At 41.7% G+C, this 16,353-nt stretch overlaps 1 long non-coding RNA gene across 1 annotated transcript; it reads right to left on the minus strand.

Annotated features, from left to right (window-relative positions):
* Positions 1–895: 895 nt before the first annotated feature.
* LOC136301533 (uncharacterized) lies at positions 896–12,533 on the minus strand. The gene is made up of 4 exons (XR_010723892.1): positions 12,389–12,533; positions 6,370–6,457; positions 4,986–5,054; positions 896–1,577 (listed from the first exon to the last, which is right to left on the minus strand). It is a non-coding gene; the product is annotated as an uncharacterized lncRNA (long non-coding RNA).
* Between the last annotated feature and the right edge of the window lie 3,820 nt (positions 12,534–16,353).

Here is a 16,353-nt window from a genome sequence, read left to right on the forward strand (position 1 = left end):
ATGGCTATTAGTTCTAAAATGTGACTAAAAAGCCTAGTTCTGTTATGACAGTCAGCTGACATGGAGCATTTGAAGGTTATTTCGCTTACATTTCAAACTTGCTTATTTGGAACTTATCCAAGTTCCTACTTGGAAACATAGTATTCAAAGAAAGCATGAATATGAGAAAGCCCCTCCTAGCTTACAGCTATTTCAGTCTGGGAGGAAAACTGATTTGGTTATGGAACCAGCATGCAGAAGGGCAGGAGTAGCCTCTCAGGCTGGGTGACCCAACCCCACAGACTGTTTTTACTGTCAGAAGCAGCAAAGGGCCATGCCATACTTTACACAGATTATAACCTCTGGGCCAGGTTGTTCTGTGTTGCAATGCTGGGCCTGCTCCAATATTGTTACCATTGTCTTACATGTGGATCAGTGTTGTCTCCTTTCTTCTTCCTGATGTTGTGGGGAGAGTTTGGTGCAAGGAGATTCTTAACTAATCGAGTGTTTTTAAATTAATAGGAACAACATTGAAATCATGTTGGTAACAGCCAGAGGAGACTGCTCCTGCTGCCAAACACAAACTCTTAATCCATTGACTCTCCATCCTGACTCCTTGGATGAGTTTCTGCTGGGTGTCCAAATCTTCTCATCTCTATAGTCACCCCATACAGCATATATCCAGGCACGGCACCTGCCACACTGCCCTTACTTTTTGTTGCCCAGCCTCGTCACTAGGGATATTGGCAAGGATGGACTGATCATTTCATGGCCAGCACATCCACAGAGTGTGAGGCCAGTCTGCAGTGGGCCAGGTAGAGCTTAGAATCATAAACATCTTTATTTACCTTTTTTAAAAAAAAAATAAAATAAAAAAAAGAGGAGCATGAGAGAATCTTACTCTTCATCTGTCCAAATGTATTTATTTTGCAACTGAAAACTTTAATGCCCAGCTAGACCAAGGAGTGAGATAAAACAAAGAAGCAAAGGAAATGGAAGGCAATGTACCCTGCACCTCCCAAAGGTTGTTTCTAGAGGGAGAGGGCAGAAGATGCACTATTTGCTTTCCATGCCTGAGTTGCCACTGCCATCCCTCTCTGACTGCCTAAACAATGACACAATAGTATGGTGATACAATATCTGGTCTCTGTAGCCATATTCTAGCTTGAGGGAAAGCTTTACTGGATCTTCTGATGAGGCCATAAAGATTTAACTGGAAAGATTTTGCGGAACTGACTTATTTATTAAGACCCAGTTCTGACCACAGAGGACCATCAGGGGCTCCAGGCTCCTGCATCCCAATATTTGTGCAGCTCAGCACAGATTCAGAAGCTACTGTTTCCAGACTTCTAAACAAAGGTCTCAGATTCTTTAATATGAAATGTTAGCATAGTCTGTTTTTTATGAAGCCACCCAACATCAGATCCTTTGTTTTATCTTTGTGTTACTCGTAAAGGATTTAGCTGTTGCCCTGAGGGCTCTGGTGTTCACAGTTCTTCAGTATCCACTTTATTCACGCTGGTTGCTTCATCAAGAGGAGAGCAAAGTTTGCCTCTGAAGTCAGCCTGAGTGCGAAGAAACGTAAGGGTCCTGGGTGACTGAAGAAAGAGCAGCATGGGTCTGAAAAGGAGTTCTCCCAACGTGGCAGTACAGGTAAATCCTTTTAAATGCAGCCTAGCATCACCAAAAAGGAGCGAGTGAAAGCACATCACACTTAACCACCTTCCTGAAGCTTCCCTAAACAGGTACTGTGAATAATTTCTCTCAGTTTGTGTGAAACATTCACCACTGCCTCGTAAACCACCATGTGCAGTTTGCCAGCTGAGATAAAGGTATATCAATCTCACTTTGAGATGTTTGTAGCACACTATCTGGGAGATACATGGCCATCACATGCTGCCAACAAAGTATATTTCTGTTCTGTTATCACCTCCAGCAGCTTTTTGTTTTTCTCCCCCCACCTCCCTCCCCCCCCCCCCCCCTTTTATTTCTGTAACAGCACAAAGAGAAAGATTTGTGCTGCACCCAAGCCCTACTGTGATTGAGATAGCCGTTTGGGTTCTTAAAATTCTGTTTAGTGAAAAACGATCAGCCTTAACCATATACTCTTTAATAACTGCCTACACAGCAAACAGAATTTAAAAACTCTTTTATAACCTGCAAAATGCTTATGTCCCGTTTTTTAGAATGGGCACCCTCCACCCCTTTAGAAATACTAACAAATTATTTGCAGGAACAGTCTATCTCTGAGTCATTCACTGTAACTTTGCCATGGCAGTACCTTGCTTGAAATGTATCCCAAAAGCAGTTTGGTCTGTAATTTATCCTAAAGGTCAGACTTGCCTATCTAAGTATCTGAATGAGACTATGTACATTCTTATATGCTTCCAAAAAGATTCTGGTTATAGAGAGGCCTCTCACAATTGGATGAAGGATAAAGAAACTATTTCCTTTGGATTTGATTCACTATGATATTTTTGGATCATACTTAAAGCAAGAACAAGCCAATTAAAAAAAAAAAAAAGGATCACTAAATAAGACTCTAATTAATGTTTCCCACTGTTCCCATTGCTATCGTGGAACAAAAGGTTTTAAAATTTCTGAAACATGTTGGGACATCTGTGCTCAGTTTCTATACACAATGCAGAAAGTCCAAAACATCATGGGAAACCTTATTCCAAAGGGATGCCAGTCCAGATCCATGCTCTGAAGAGTTTCATATGGTTCAGATCAGTTTATAAAAAAAAGCCTCTGAACTGTTTTATCCTTAGCTAATATGATTTTAACTTCAAATTTTTTAACCTCTATTCAAGAAAGCACTTAACAATATGCTTAATTATAACCCCCTCTGGTTTTCAGAATCATGCTTTTCTTCACTCTCCTGGAGTTTATTATTCCTATAATAAAGACTGAGAGGAAATAATGAAGGAATTTTTTTCAAGAGCATATACTATGGAATTATGAGAAAACGGCAGTAGTTTAAACTTCACCATTTGGTTTGCTGACTGATTCATTTTGTATACTGTCAAATGAGGGCCAGCATATTGTGAGGAAAACCTGAATTTTGTTTTATTTGTTTTTCTTTGGAAGCTGCTGCTTTGTGGAACAATTCTGAAATTCACTGCAGTCGGAATGTTACACTAACCAGCTGCAGATCAAAGACTTCACTGAATCTAGGTCAGGTCTAATTTGTGAAGCTCACAGAGTTAGTCACTATGGCAGCTTTCTGAAAGGTACAGATGGAGAATCCATGAGCTGTGGGAACAGAATTATGGGGCTTCTTCTCACCATCAGTTTTAATGCAGTTTGTTTTATTTCCTTTTCCAGGAGTTTCTTTTTTTAGAGTTCCTAGTAAAAGAGAGATTAAATGTGACAGCCACATCTGTTTTAGGAAATTCCTGTGGAGATATCAGATTGGTAGCTGGCTCAAGCAATGTTAAAAGTGAATGCTTCTAGTCTGAGCAGGTGGTCTATGAAGGTTATGAAAAATCTGTAGCCTTTTATAGTGACTTTTATCTCAGGATCTCAAAGCACTCTGTAAATATCAGTTGATCAAGTCCTACAATATCCCTGGGAGGTGATCACTGTAATTGAAGGGAGTGGGTTTTATGGCTCACAAGTTTGCTGCTGGCTGTGAAATCCTATTTGTGACTCACACAATCTGCCACAAGTAGAGCAGATGTATTGCTGCTGTGCCTTGATGTAAGAGCTGTTTGAGAGGCAGCAGTGCTTTTGCCACTGGTACACAAGTTTTTCTTTCCTTCTGTTCTTCTTCACTGTCCCTTGTTCTCCCATTCTCATTTCCTGGTACCCCCCATCATGTGACACTGCTTTTGTAAGTCATCTTGAGCAAATAATTTCTGGAGAACACTTGATATAGATGTGTGCTTTGCAGATTGTTTTTTCTGCAATTCCTAGGACAAAATGTTGATAAGATGTGCTTCAGCCAGTCTTTTCCCAGGTGTAGTGGGGGAACTGCAACTGGGCTCTCCTTTTGCAGTATAGTTTGGGTTAATTTAAAGGGGTTTAAAATTTTCACTCAGCACCACAGAGACCACACCAGTAGTCAGAAAACATCTGTCTGAACAAGACCCAGCAGATAGGAGAACTGTCTTGTAAAGCATTCCTCTCTGACCTACAGATGGGCTGGAGCATAGGCATCATCAAGGGCAGTTTGCTTCAGCGGATATTATTTTTGTAATTCACAAGAAACAATGAACAGGCTTACTTCAGAGCCCGTTCATGACATGAAAAATAATATTTGCGTGTTTGCATCCACATATAGGTGTGTGTGTAGGCACTGCTTATATGGTAACCACCAATACTCAGAATTTAGGACAAGACTTTTCTACAAATGAATCTTCCTGTGGTTTGTTTGTTTGCTTTGGGGGTTTTGGGGTTTTTTTTTGTTTATTTTTTCTATAGCAGTAGAGGCTATTTATGTAGAGCACACTTTGACTTGCTCTGAACATACTTAAAATTTAGTCATATTCTAGTTCTAATTGTGACCTCTTGGATGTTGGCATTTGGGCCCTCTAAACACAGTGTTGCTTCCTTTAGTAAAATCTGGATGGAGGGCATGGATGAAGATCAGTATTTCCAGATGAAAATACATGCGGTTGCTTGGATAAGGACATGAGACTTTGTTGCTTGTGTGATAATACTCAGATTATAAATATCAGCTTTTGACAGTGTTGACCCACAATCCATGGTGTTGGCTGGAAAATCACCATTTGTTGTTTTAAGTATTCTGGAAAGTATGACTGCCATCCAAGGCTGAACGCAGAGTACTCACCCCTGTTAGTCTGGAACTGGTTCTGCATATTATACCTCTTAGTATAATAAGGTTAATAATACCAACTCTATCCCCTGCCAATATTTGTAGCACAAAGAAATTCTCAGATGCAAAGATATTTGAGGGCTTTACAGTATTACACCAGAGGAGAACTTGACATCAGACATTCAAGTAGTTACAGTTTTTCATTTTGCATTGTAAAGGACTTTACCTTCCCATCCTCACAGCGGTCAGCACATCTGGATCTCTCCCCTGACTGTGACCTCTTGATACTGCCATACTATAAACGTTAAACAAACATAATTATTGTTAGAAAGTGGGTAGGTTATTTCTTCCCTCGATTTGTTGCTTAAAAGATATGCATAGGCATGTGATGTTGCTGATCTATAGCCACCAATAGATTAATACAGTGATCAGTGTGTGAAGGTAGTTTCACTGAATAAAAAAGGTGAGAATTTTTTCCAATAGCTGAAACAAAGTGCCTTAGTTCAGCTTTTGCATTTTGGCTATATCACAACATTTGTTTTAGCAAAACGAATTGAATGGTCAGATAGAACCATAAACAACCTGGAAGAAATTGGAAATTTTACTAGAGTAGAGGAGGAAGTCAGCAAGCTTACAACTTCAAAAGTTTGTTCTGTACCCCAAAAAGGGGAATAAGAGAAGAGTTTCTTGGAGATTAAAATGTGTAATAGCAGGCAAACCTTTGTACACTCAGAGTATCCATTTCTCAACATAGCAAACAGGAACATAGAAACATATGTGGTCAGCAATAACACTCATAAATCTTAAGAGATTATGTGTTCCTAAAGTAAGACTTCAGACTGATCTATTTTGTTAAGTGCCAAACTTCAGCATGATTCAATCAAGTTTTGCTTAATCGGAATTTATTTACTCTTTGTGATGATGAATCACTGAACATGTCTGTAGTCCAGTCTGTTGAACTAATTTATCAGGTATTTTGATGGACTGGTGATTTGCCTTCCCTGAACATTTCATGGTTTATTTATTTATATCATCTGGAATTTGTAGAACAAGAACTGGAGTTCTGCTAAGAATTAAACATTCCTCAGTGATGCCTTTAGTAACAGAAACACTCTTGAGATAGGTAGTCTTGTTGCAATATAGCCAAACAACTCAGCCAGGAAAATTCTGATCTACAGACCCAATACCACTAAATAAAGGAATCCGTTAACCTGGGTGGATTTGTATCAGAGACACAACCTGGCAAAGATGGAGGGATAACAGCAGTGAGGTTTCTCTGTGTGGGACACAGGGATTTCCTGGAAGCTGGCCCAAGAACACAGGTCATCCCAAGGAGAAAGAAGACACGGGGAAGTTGCTTACATAGCCCAATTAACATACAAGTACTGTGCAGAGAGGCAGCCTCACGGTCTTCCCTGGTTCTCCTGCATAATGATAGTGTGAGACAGGCCAGGCTGGACTTTGCCATAAGTTGGCAACGTATGGACATTCCCAAAACTGTGCTTGAATTGATGTTCTCTACTGAAATGTGTGCCACTATGGCCACATTGTGGTTGTGGCTGCATGTCAAAGCTAACTTCAGAATAGCTATGAGCAGCTGGCATGCCTACCTTCAGTGCAGGGTGTGGCTTTGCCCTTCTCTTTCCCGAGGGAATATAGCTCATCAGGTATTTTTCAGAAAAACTTGCGACTCTCTACCTGTGAAAAAGTTAAAGAATAAACACATGAAAGTGGCAAATTATTTCCCAGAGTGGAAATTTCTGATTTTCTGTGCATACAGATGCATAATAAGGACCCTCTGACTTCCAAAGAAGTGCAGTCTGCTAGGTCTGGGCTTCCCAGTGCAAGAGATATGGACGTGACTCAAGTGAGTCCAGTGAAGGGCCACTGAGATGTTTAGGGGACTGGAGCATCAGGTATATGAGAAGTTGTGAGAACTTGGGCTGTTCAGCCTTGAAAAGAGAAGGCTCCAAGGGATCTCAGTATTGTGCATAAAACAGCCCAGTTGGGTAAAGAGATGAGTAAAAGACGGAGCCAGGCTCTTTACAGTGGTGCTCAGTGACAGGACTAGAGAAAGCAGGAACAAACTGAAACACAGGAAAGTTTACTAAGACATAAGAGAAGAAAATATTCAATGCAAGGGTGGTCAAGTGTTGCCCAGAGAAGTTGTGGAGATATTCAAAACCTGCTTGAACATAATCACAGGCAACATGACCCTGATTTGGGCAGGGGATTGAGTGGAGGCTCCCCAGAGGTACATGCCAGCCTCAACCATTCCATCAGAATAAATTAAAAAATCCTAAGTATTAGTTTCTCAGATTTTCCTGAGAATTTATAGTGGCAGGCAGAGCATTTCAGTTTCTCGAGTAGATATTGACTCCCTTGGCTCTTGGACACATAATGTTCTTTTGGTGAGCACTGAAACAGTGGATATAAATTAGAGTTCGAGCATCATTAATGCAACAATGAACTCATGTGGAACTAAATGTGTGCACAGATATGTAACGTGAGTATCAGTTGAGGGTGTAAAAAGAGGTAGAGATGTGATTCAAATACCGATTAGATTTGCTTCATTACTCCCATTCAAAGGCTGATGTTTCTACCATAGCACTGAACTGGATCGGTGGCTTCTGATTTTGCTCCCTTTGCGTGTTGTAGCTGTTTCATGGGCTACATCAGCCCTGGCCTTTGTTGAAAGCCTTCCTTAGAATTGTCTCACTTGGGGATTTTGTCTAGTCATTAGAAACAAAGAAATTTTCAAAATCTGATGTTACATGGATTTATGACATATGTCACTGGAGCTGAAAGTAGCGATAGTCAGACAAAATCTTATCCTTTTTTCATCTGATACTTGCTTCTGGCCTTAGAATGTACTGAATTGCTTTGTAGGCTAGCCCTAAATAACAAAAAACAGTCAGTTTGTATCTGAGGATGGTGAAATGATTCTGAGATATCCCAAATACATTTGGCATGTTTAAACACATCCTTTCAGCTTGTCATCTTTCACACAGCTTCTAAATGATGCTAATAATAATATCATTTATTTTGCATGATTGCTCCTGTGATTCTTGCTTCTACATCCTGAATGCGATACTTCCAATCTTAGCTTCTTTTCTTCTGCAGGGAAATGCATAAGACTTCTTCAGTTATTCTAGGTATTTAGAGCCAGAAGGCCGAGACCCATTAATGTACAGGCCTAAAGTTATTAAACAACAAGAGGTACTTCAGATCTAATTACTTTATTGGTGCTTCTGTGTTGGCTTTGATTGTGATAAGAGATTTATGCTGCCAAAAAGAAGAAATGAATCGGACCTTTATGTACAGACGTGTATTACAACATTTGTGAATTTTTAGCATGGGAAAAGAGCCATCTTTAAATTACAAAAAATATTTGTACAACAGTGCTATTACTTTCTGATGTTACTTATTTCAAATGAACTCTTTAGGGTAATTGGAAGTATATAATGCCTGTGGAAGGTCAGAATGCAGATCTATGCTTTCAGTCTTTTTTCAGATTCAGAAAAGCAGCACAGGAACTCTGCACAGTTTCAGGAAGAAGGTACTTAGCTTTCCTATGCAGTTACAAATCCACCATGGGTTATTTGGCCCTAACATCTATGGAGACGATTGTAGCCAGTGGACCCTCTTTTATCAATATGGTTTGGTTTTTTTTAATATCTGGAGGATATGCTGGTATACCTGTAAAATGAACGAAACCTGGGTGATGAAAGCTGGAGTAAGAGCAGGAGATTTGTCTGAAGACTACCTTTTTCAAGACAAGAGGTGCCGCTTTTTTCCTGTGGAATGCACGAGTCATGTCTGAAGAAATGCAAGTGCTAACACCATCTGAGGATAACAGAGTATCAGTATTAGCAGTTCTGCCTGTGTCTCTCACCCGCTGAACTGTGATGAGGATACCAAAGTTCCAGCTCCGCTGTTTACCCAGCTGTAAAGCAGCTGGTTCCATGTGAAGAATTTGTCTTTCCAGTTTGCTTTTGTAAAAGCCTAAGAAATTATTTGAAATGGTAAAAAACAAACCAAACCAAAACAAAAAAACAGCCCAGAAAAGACCATGATAATTGCCAAGCAATGCTAAGGGATGCCAGAACTGAAACTGCAATAATTCAGGTCCATTGTGTACATTATCTTCCAATTTCTAATTGCATGACCACAAACTAGTGGTTTCTTTGCCTTTCCCCCCCCCTCACTGCAGAGGATGGATCTGCTGTGGGATGAATCATGGTTACCTTATTGCAGAAGCTGTGGAATTTGGAGGGTGATGGCTGAGGACTTCATAATAGGAAAGGATTGTACTGTGGTTTGGGAAACTGAGTGTTGTCCTGGTGTTGGATTTTGTTGCTATTATGGATTTTGTTGTTATTCTACTTCACCTCATTCCAAACGTAATGCTGGGCTAGTGACTTAACTCACAACTTTTCACAGATGGTAACTGATTTTCTGGAAACCCTGACAGCTGGAATCTGATATGGGATATGCAGAAAACTCATGATTATGAGAAATTTGATTTGAAGATATACTTTAGGTGCTGAAAAAAATCTGTTCTTGAGCATCTCAAATGAAAAGCCAAACTCTGTGGTTTCTTTTGGGAATTTTAACTCAATGACCATGAGTAAACATAGAAAAATATCTCCGCTTCAGGAGTACTAGGAAGATGATTTGTCAGTGTTTGTAAAACACCACAATCCTGCAGAGAAGACTAAAAAATGCCTTTTTTTGGAATAAGTGTCTGTGTTTCACACTATGTGAGATGATAGGTGCCATTCCTAGAATAACAGGGTAAGGTTTTTCAGATATTGATGCCATTATTTTTGTGTAGTGAATCAGCAGAAAACCATGGCAAAGGCCTTGACAGTTTATTAAATCCACTCCTCTGCCTGAAAGCTGGATCAACTTGGCCTCATATTTTCCTGTTAGATACTCATCTAAGCACCAGCGACAAAATTTTCATGATTGCATGATTTTCCTTCACTTTTCTTTCCTTACCATTGAAAACTCTTTCCCAGTAGCTAGCTGAAATCTACTCTTTTCTTGCCCAGACCTCAGGGCCAAGAGAGAAAAGAGAGAAAAGTTCATCTTCATGGGACTGTCTCATAGCGCACACATCAAGGGTGCAGAACTGAGATTATCCCTTTATTTCCAAGGAGATCAAAGCATGGTGCCAGAGCAATGGTCTGCAGCAGTGCAGGCTGGGGGCTGCAGCTGGCAGGGGAGGCCCTGGTGGGGCTGCTGGATGGAAGGGTGGCTGTGGGCCAGCTCTGTGCCCTGGCAGCAAAGGCTGACAACCTCTGGAGGTGCACCAGGCTGAGCATTGCCAGCAGGCTGAGGATGAGGAAGGTGATCCTTCCCTTCAGCTAAGCACTGGTGAAACTTGTCTGAACTGCTGGGTCCCCATTACAAGAGAGATTTGGACATTGTGGAGCTGGTCCAGTGAAGGACCATTAAGATGTCTAAGGGACTCAAGCATGTGACATACAAGACCAGCCTGTGAGAGCTCTGGCTCAGCCTGGAGATGGAGCCTTATCCATGTGCATAATTTTATTTATTCCATAAACACCTGAGGGAGGAGGTGTAAAGAAGATGGGGCTGGACTTTCCCTTACAGTGACTATGGACAGGACTAGAGGCAATAGGAACAAACTGAAACACTGGAAAGACCACTAAAACACAATAATAATTTTTTTTTTTCATTCCAAGGGTAGTCAAATGCTGACACAAGCTGCCCAGACAGGATGTGAGGTCTCAGTCTCTGGTAGAGGATCATCATCACATCACCCTGATTTGGGCAGGGGACTGACTAGATGATCTCCAGGGGTGCTTGTCAGCCTCAGCTATTGTGTGGTTTAATGCCTTCAGGAGCTGTCTATAGAGAGCATGGCCCTGGCAGTTACCTCCTGCCTACTGAAGGTATTGTCCAACCGTTCTTTGCATTAAAATTGGACATGGCTGTTTCACTCAGGGACTGCCTGTATAATGAGGAGAATCATTGTGGAAATAGTTGATGTTTGAGTACCTTTTATGATTTTGTATGGTGAGAGTTCTCCCTTCTCATAAGAATCTGGAGTTTGGGTGTCTTCATGGCTTTCTGTAGTAAGGAGAAGCTGGTTTTGTTTGTTTGTTTTAAAAAATTATTTATAACCTTTTTAGATTTTTGAAACACACTGACTAATACCTAGGTAAAGAAATACAGTTTACTGCCAAGTCTAATGTTTCCCTCACTAGTGATTTATTAAAATGCTCCTCATTTTCACTTTTGTCCTTATCTTCGTCAGACAGCTGGGAAGCCAATTCCAGGTGTCTTATGCTTGAAAACATGTTTTTCAACAGATTTTTTTTTTCTCCCCTTCAGCCAAAAGCATGAAATATCATTTTATAATGCATTATAGCTACTTCTCAGGGGAACAGAATTATCTAAATGAAGGGTGATTTTCCAGCATATTCTGGACATTCATCTGGCACAGGAGAGAGGCTTAACATCTTAAAACAATGATTCTGTAAGAAATTAGTGTTAGATTAACTTACACTGGAACCAATACTACACCTCAAAATTCCTTGCCCTTTCCTGTTCAGCCTCAGGTTGCCTAAATTCCTGAGCCATCTGCATGTCTACGATCCAAGTTCCTCTTAATAATCAGCTTCCAGTCCTGCCTGCAGAGCCATCCAAATCCATATGGTGCTGAAAAGTCAGCTTTAAAGTTCACAGTCCACACTGCCATCCTGCCCTTTTCTTCTGCTGAATGTTTTCTTTTTTTCTTTCTTTTTTTTTTTATTCCCTGAGCATCCTCCCTTCGCCTGGGGATGAGAGTAAATGCACGAGGATTGGTAGGCTTGGTGGCCTCTCCCAGGCTATGTGGTTGGGCAGTCTTTGGGCAGCTGGAAGATGTGGGCTCAACTTCAGTCTGATGAAAGAAGCAGATAGCTCAGGTTCCTCTTTTACCTGTGGAATAATCCAGCCACTAAGATGTGAAGTATCCAGGCCCCTGATCTGAACATGACTTTTCCCCTGCTGACAGGTCATTCCCTTTAGTTCTCTGGCCTCTCTCATCTCTCGTTTTTGCTTCAGCTATCCCCTGGCTTTATGTTGTTTTTTTTCTTCACAGGCAGCTGTACTGTGAGGGCAGTTTAGGAGAGAGAGAGGCTCACTTCTTAGGATTTTACAACAGACAAGACCCGTTAGCAGAAAAACCCAGGCTGCCATTGCTCTCTACATCCATTCAGTCTCTCCTCTCAAAGACAAAAACCTGTTTCTTAGAAACTATTTTCTCATATGTTTGTGTGCAATCTACTTTTAAGGGATTCAGAGAAAGAAATGTCAGACTGCTCCTCAGGTAGCTGCTTCACAGGGCAGTATGGCTCATCCTGTCAATGAGTCAGCCTATATTTCTTTCAGCTTGTTTTTGACCCTTGTTCCTCCTCAGTCCATAAATCAGTCCTTCTCCTTTGTGATGTTTACACTGTCAAAATATATAGATGTCTCCAGGGTATTTCCTCACCTCCAGCAGATTGTTTCACCATTAACGCCTGAGTACACTCTGCTCTCTACTCAGCTGTGTACAGCCAAACTCGTCTCATTGACTTAATTCCTCATAAATCAATAGGTCCAGATACTTACCCCGTTGCTTCCTTTGGGATGAGTCTGCTCCACAAGATCACAGTTTGTTGGTCTCTGCTGTTATTAGGACTTTCTGCCTCCCTTCAATAAGCACATCTCTCCATTTCATGTCTGCATGTGAGGTTGAGCCTCCTCCTGCAGACTATTGCTTTGTGCCCATCCACTTGGCTGTTATTTTGTTATTTCCAGCCTGTCTTAGTTTCTTTATGTTTTGTGTCTGTCCCCATTGGTTTACACAACACCTCTCTAACTCATAGGAGTTGTTACATCAAATATAAATGGAACGAATGTAGTGTTTATTGCTTCCTTCCAGATCATAATAGACATTAAATAAAAACAGACGTCGGGCAGATTTCTAGTCCTCCTTTCCTCCCCTCCCCACACCCAATCCATGCCCCAGATATTCTCCCATCAGCTCTTTATGTTCATGTTTATCTTTTGTTCCTCTTTGTTTATGGACTTACAGCCTGTGTTCAATCTCTGTGACACTGCTCATTTCCCAGCCAACTTGCATTCATTTTTCAAGTAATTTGTAACTGAGGTTTTCTCAGGACTGGCTGTAGGCTGCTTCTTCATTCTCTTCAGCTGGTTTTGTAAATCAGTGAAAGAGGAGTGACCACGTTTGTTTGGCAAGATTTAACCTTTGTTGACTCTCTGGAATGACTTTCATGCTAGTCCTAAGAAAAAGCACCATCACTTGACAGGCTCCCTTTTGCACAAGCAGTGAAATTTCCCTGTGCTCTTCACTTGCTGATTTTATTAATCCTGTTGTTTTTGTTAATCCAGTCCCTTAACAATGTAAAATATGGGTCATGATGGCCAGCTGGTTGCTGTTCAATGCTGACTCTTATCTACCTCCTACCAGCAAATACTTTATCCATCTGCTTAGGAATCTCTCAAATCTATAGGACTAAAGAGACTGCCATTGAAAAATTTTGAGAAACAAATTGTGACAGATCTAGAAGGGTGGAGGCAGGAGAGAGATTCACGTGGTGAAGATGTCCTCTCCAGCAGAGCCTACATCCCTCCCACATTGCAGCAGGACCTGTAATGTGGCTGCAGCAACCTGTTCTCCGAAGGCAGGATCAGATAAGAAGAGCACTTGCACCCCATCACTTATGGTTGGCACCCCACAGCTGTGGCTCAGCTACACTTTGGTGCAGAGAACACACTGAAGCAAATCGCTGAGATCTTTCAGGAGAAACAGGCACATGGGGATGAGCATCACTGAAGCCTGATGTGGTGTTATGAGGAGAAACACTGTGTAGCGTTTCCACCCCACTTTTAGGCATTTCTGTTCATTTTTCTGTAGTACATCAGACCTGAGAAATGCAAGTTAAAAATATCTTGTCTTTCCACAAGAAATACAACTTACTCTTCTGCAAGTCTCTTCTTGCTCCTTATCATGGGGCAGAGTTCAAGCCTTTCAGCTCAAAGAAATAATAAAACAGTCATGGTCTACCTAATCAATGTTAGCTCAGCCCATAAATGGGCTACTTGCTGCAAGTGTTTGCTGGCTAGAGGATTTGAAAAGACAGAGGATTTGCAGAGAGGACGTTCAAGGAGCAGAGTACATGGATATTTATGATCTTGGGTAAGAAAAGCTGATAGGTAGTACAGGAAAAAGTGTAACTTTCCAGACCAGGGGGATCAATGGAGGGATTCGGGGAGCAGAAGTATGAGCCAACGCCTGTTGGAGTGGGATGGTATAGCTGAATGTTTGATCCTGCATTGAGCTGGGGAGGGAGAAGGGCCAGTGGCCACAGTCCATGCAGGATGATACCAAGAAGTATATGGTGCAGGGGCACCATGCTCAGTGGCCAGGTGAAAGGTGCAGTACCCAAGGAAGGGTTCTGTGCCTACAGCTCAGTCGGTAAGTTAAATGTGTGCAGGCTAAATCTTGGGCACTGAAACTAGCTGGCAGAGGAGGGGCCTTAGGTTTGCTTAGCTTCCAAAAAAGGATGACTGCAAGCAAACTTTAACTTGAGCTACATCCCAAAGCATGCCTTGAACTGTTTAGGAGTGTTTGTTGGCCCAGACTCAGGGCACAACGAGGATTATTCTTACATTACAGTTACTGTGATTGAGTTCAGTTCCTAGGAACAGTCTCTGGTGCTTTTCAATTTACTTACTCAGGTGATGCTTTATGTGCAGACAGAGTGTAGGCCAGGGTCAGGAGCATGTCCAGCCCTCACAGACACACACACGTCCCCGCCAGTCCCCTATGCACACCATGGATCCCCAGTAAGGTCAGACAACAAGCCTACCCAGCTATTCACCCTTGCACCCTCTTGTCTCCAGACAGTGAATTGAGGAGAGCAATCTGGGAGGATGGGACTTCATAACCTGAAGCTGTAATTGGACAATTAACCCAAATATGTAAATGGACCAAAACTTACAAAAGTGTGAAAATGTGCGACCCATCATCGGTCTCGAGTGTAGCCACAGCCAGGCTCTTGTACTGCCCGAGGTGTGCCTTTTGAAGGCCTTTTTAATAAATACCTACTATATTCCTTTAACACTGTCTAGCCTGTGTTCTAGGTAGGCTCTCAAGGCATCAACCGTAATGGTGGAGATACTGATTATGACAAGTGAGAAATGGATCTCTTGGCTTTAATAGCAGTCTCTTTGTAGAGCCACAGGCTTCCTGTAAGGGTGCTTCAAATTATAAGGGCTACAGTCTGAAGGTACTGCTTTTGTGAATGAAAGTTACTGATTTTTTCAGTCCTCTGTAAAAAAGCATGTGCCAAAAAAACTGTATCTGCAGATCCATCAGCTGAGGAATGATGAGATCAGGACCTTTACTCTTTGGCACAGATAGCATAAATGTTGCACAGAGATCCTGGTTCTTGAATTACATGGGAATAACTGTGCATAAAAATCGTATTTCCATTACTTTTAGGGAGCAGATTTTCCACATAAGCTTTATTCTCCACATAAGCACATAGCATGAATAAGCGTATTAAGGTAAGGGAGTGGGTGGACTGCTCTGTCTTCTAGTGAATCCTTTAGGAGTTAAAGCATTAAATGGTATTAAGCTTCTCCAACTCAGTTTGAAGCCAGAGTGCAGCAGAAGATTAGAAGCCACAAACTAGTCCCTGCTGTCCATACTCCTCAGTTTTACTAAGTAGTCTCAGCTGCTGTGGAAGATCTGGACTTTTCTGTTCACCAGGGAAAAATGTTCTCAAGGACCACTCTTTGGAAGGCACAGAGCAACACGTGCACAAAGCCATGTAGCCAAAATGCCCTGTTTAAATAAGTAAAGCCACCCATGGTTTGAGTGACATCTGCAAATGTCATTAAAATGCTACTCTTCAGCCAATGTGGTGATTCTAATGAGAGAGTCCCCAGTGCAGAGTCACAGCATTAGTGAGCTGCCAGTGCAATTCCCAGCCCCACGTTCCCAGCCCCACGCATTGTGCTGAAACCACACCTGCAGGAATGACACCAGACTTGGACTGCTACATGCAGAGAGTTATAGCCAGCTCTGGTCCCCAGAGAGAGGAAAAGGAAAGGTTTTAGAGTGGCTCTGCACCTGTGAAACAATGTGCTGCTATTACAATGCCCAGCACCAGCCAGCCTTTCCTCCAGGGAGGGCTGGAGTACTTTAGAAAGCTTTTTGCAACAGCTATGGTCACTGTAAACACATACAGAGAAAGCAGCTATTAAAAGATTTTTGAAAGGCTCTCTATTGCTTTCTGCTGCCTCTGGAAAGGTAAGGATGCAATGAATGCCAAATGATAAGCTTTGCAATCCTCAGCACTCCCGAGACCTGAAAGGAATCTGCTGGCAATTGTTTTAAGCTAATGATTCCCTGCAGGTTGATTGGTGCTTATTTGCTGAGGGGTGAGAGGCTGTAGCTACAGAAGTTATGAAAACAAATTGCCTCTGTGTTAAGGAATGCCAAGCTGCCTGCTCAGTCTAACCCAGTTCTGCATTTTTTATTTTAAGGTCTGTTTGCAAAC

Source organism: Chamaea fasciata, unplaced genomic scaffold (assembly GCF_029207755.1).
Source record: "Chamaea fasciata isolate MVZ Bird 193981 ecotype frontalis unplaced genomic scaffold, bChaFas1.0.hap1 SCAF_1, whole genome shotgun sequence".
Taxonomy (NCBI): domain Eukaryota; kingdom Metazoa; phylum Chordata; class Aves; order Passeriformes; family Sylviidae; genus Chamaea; species Chamaea fasciata.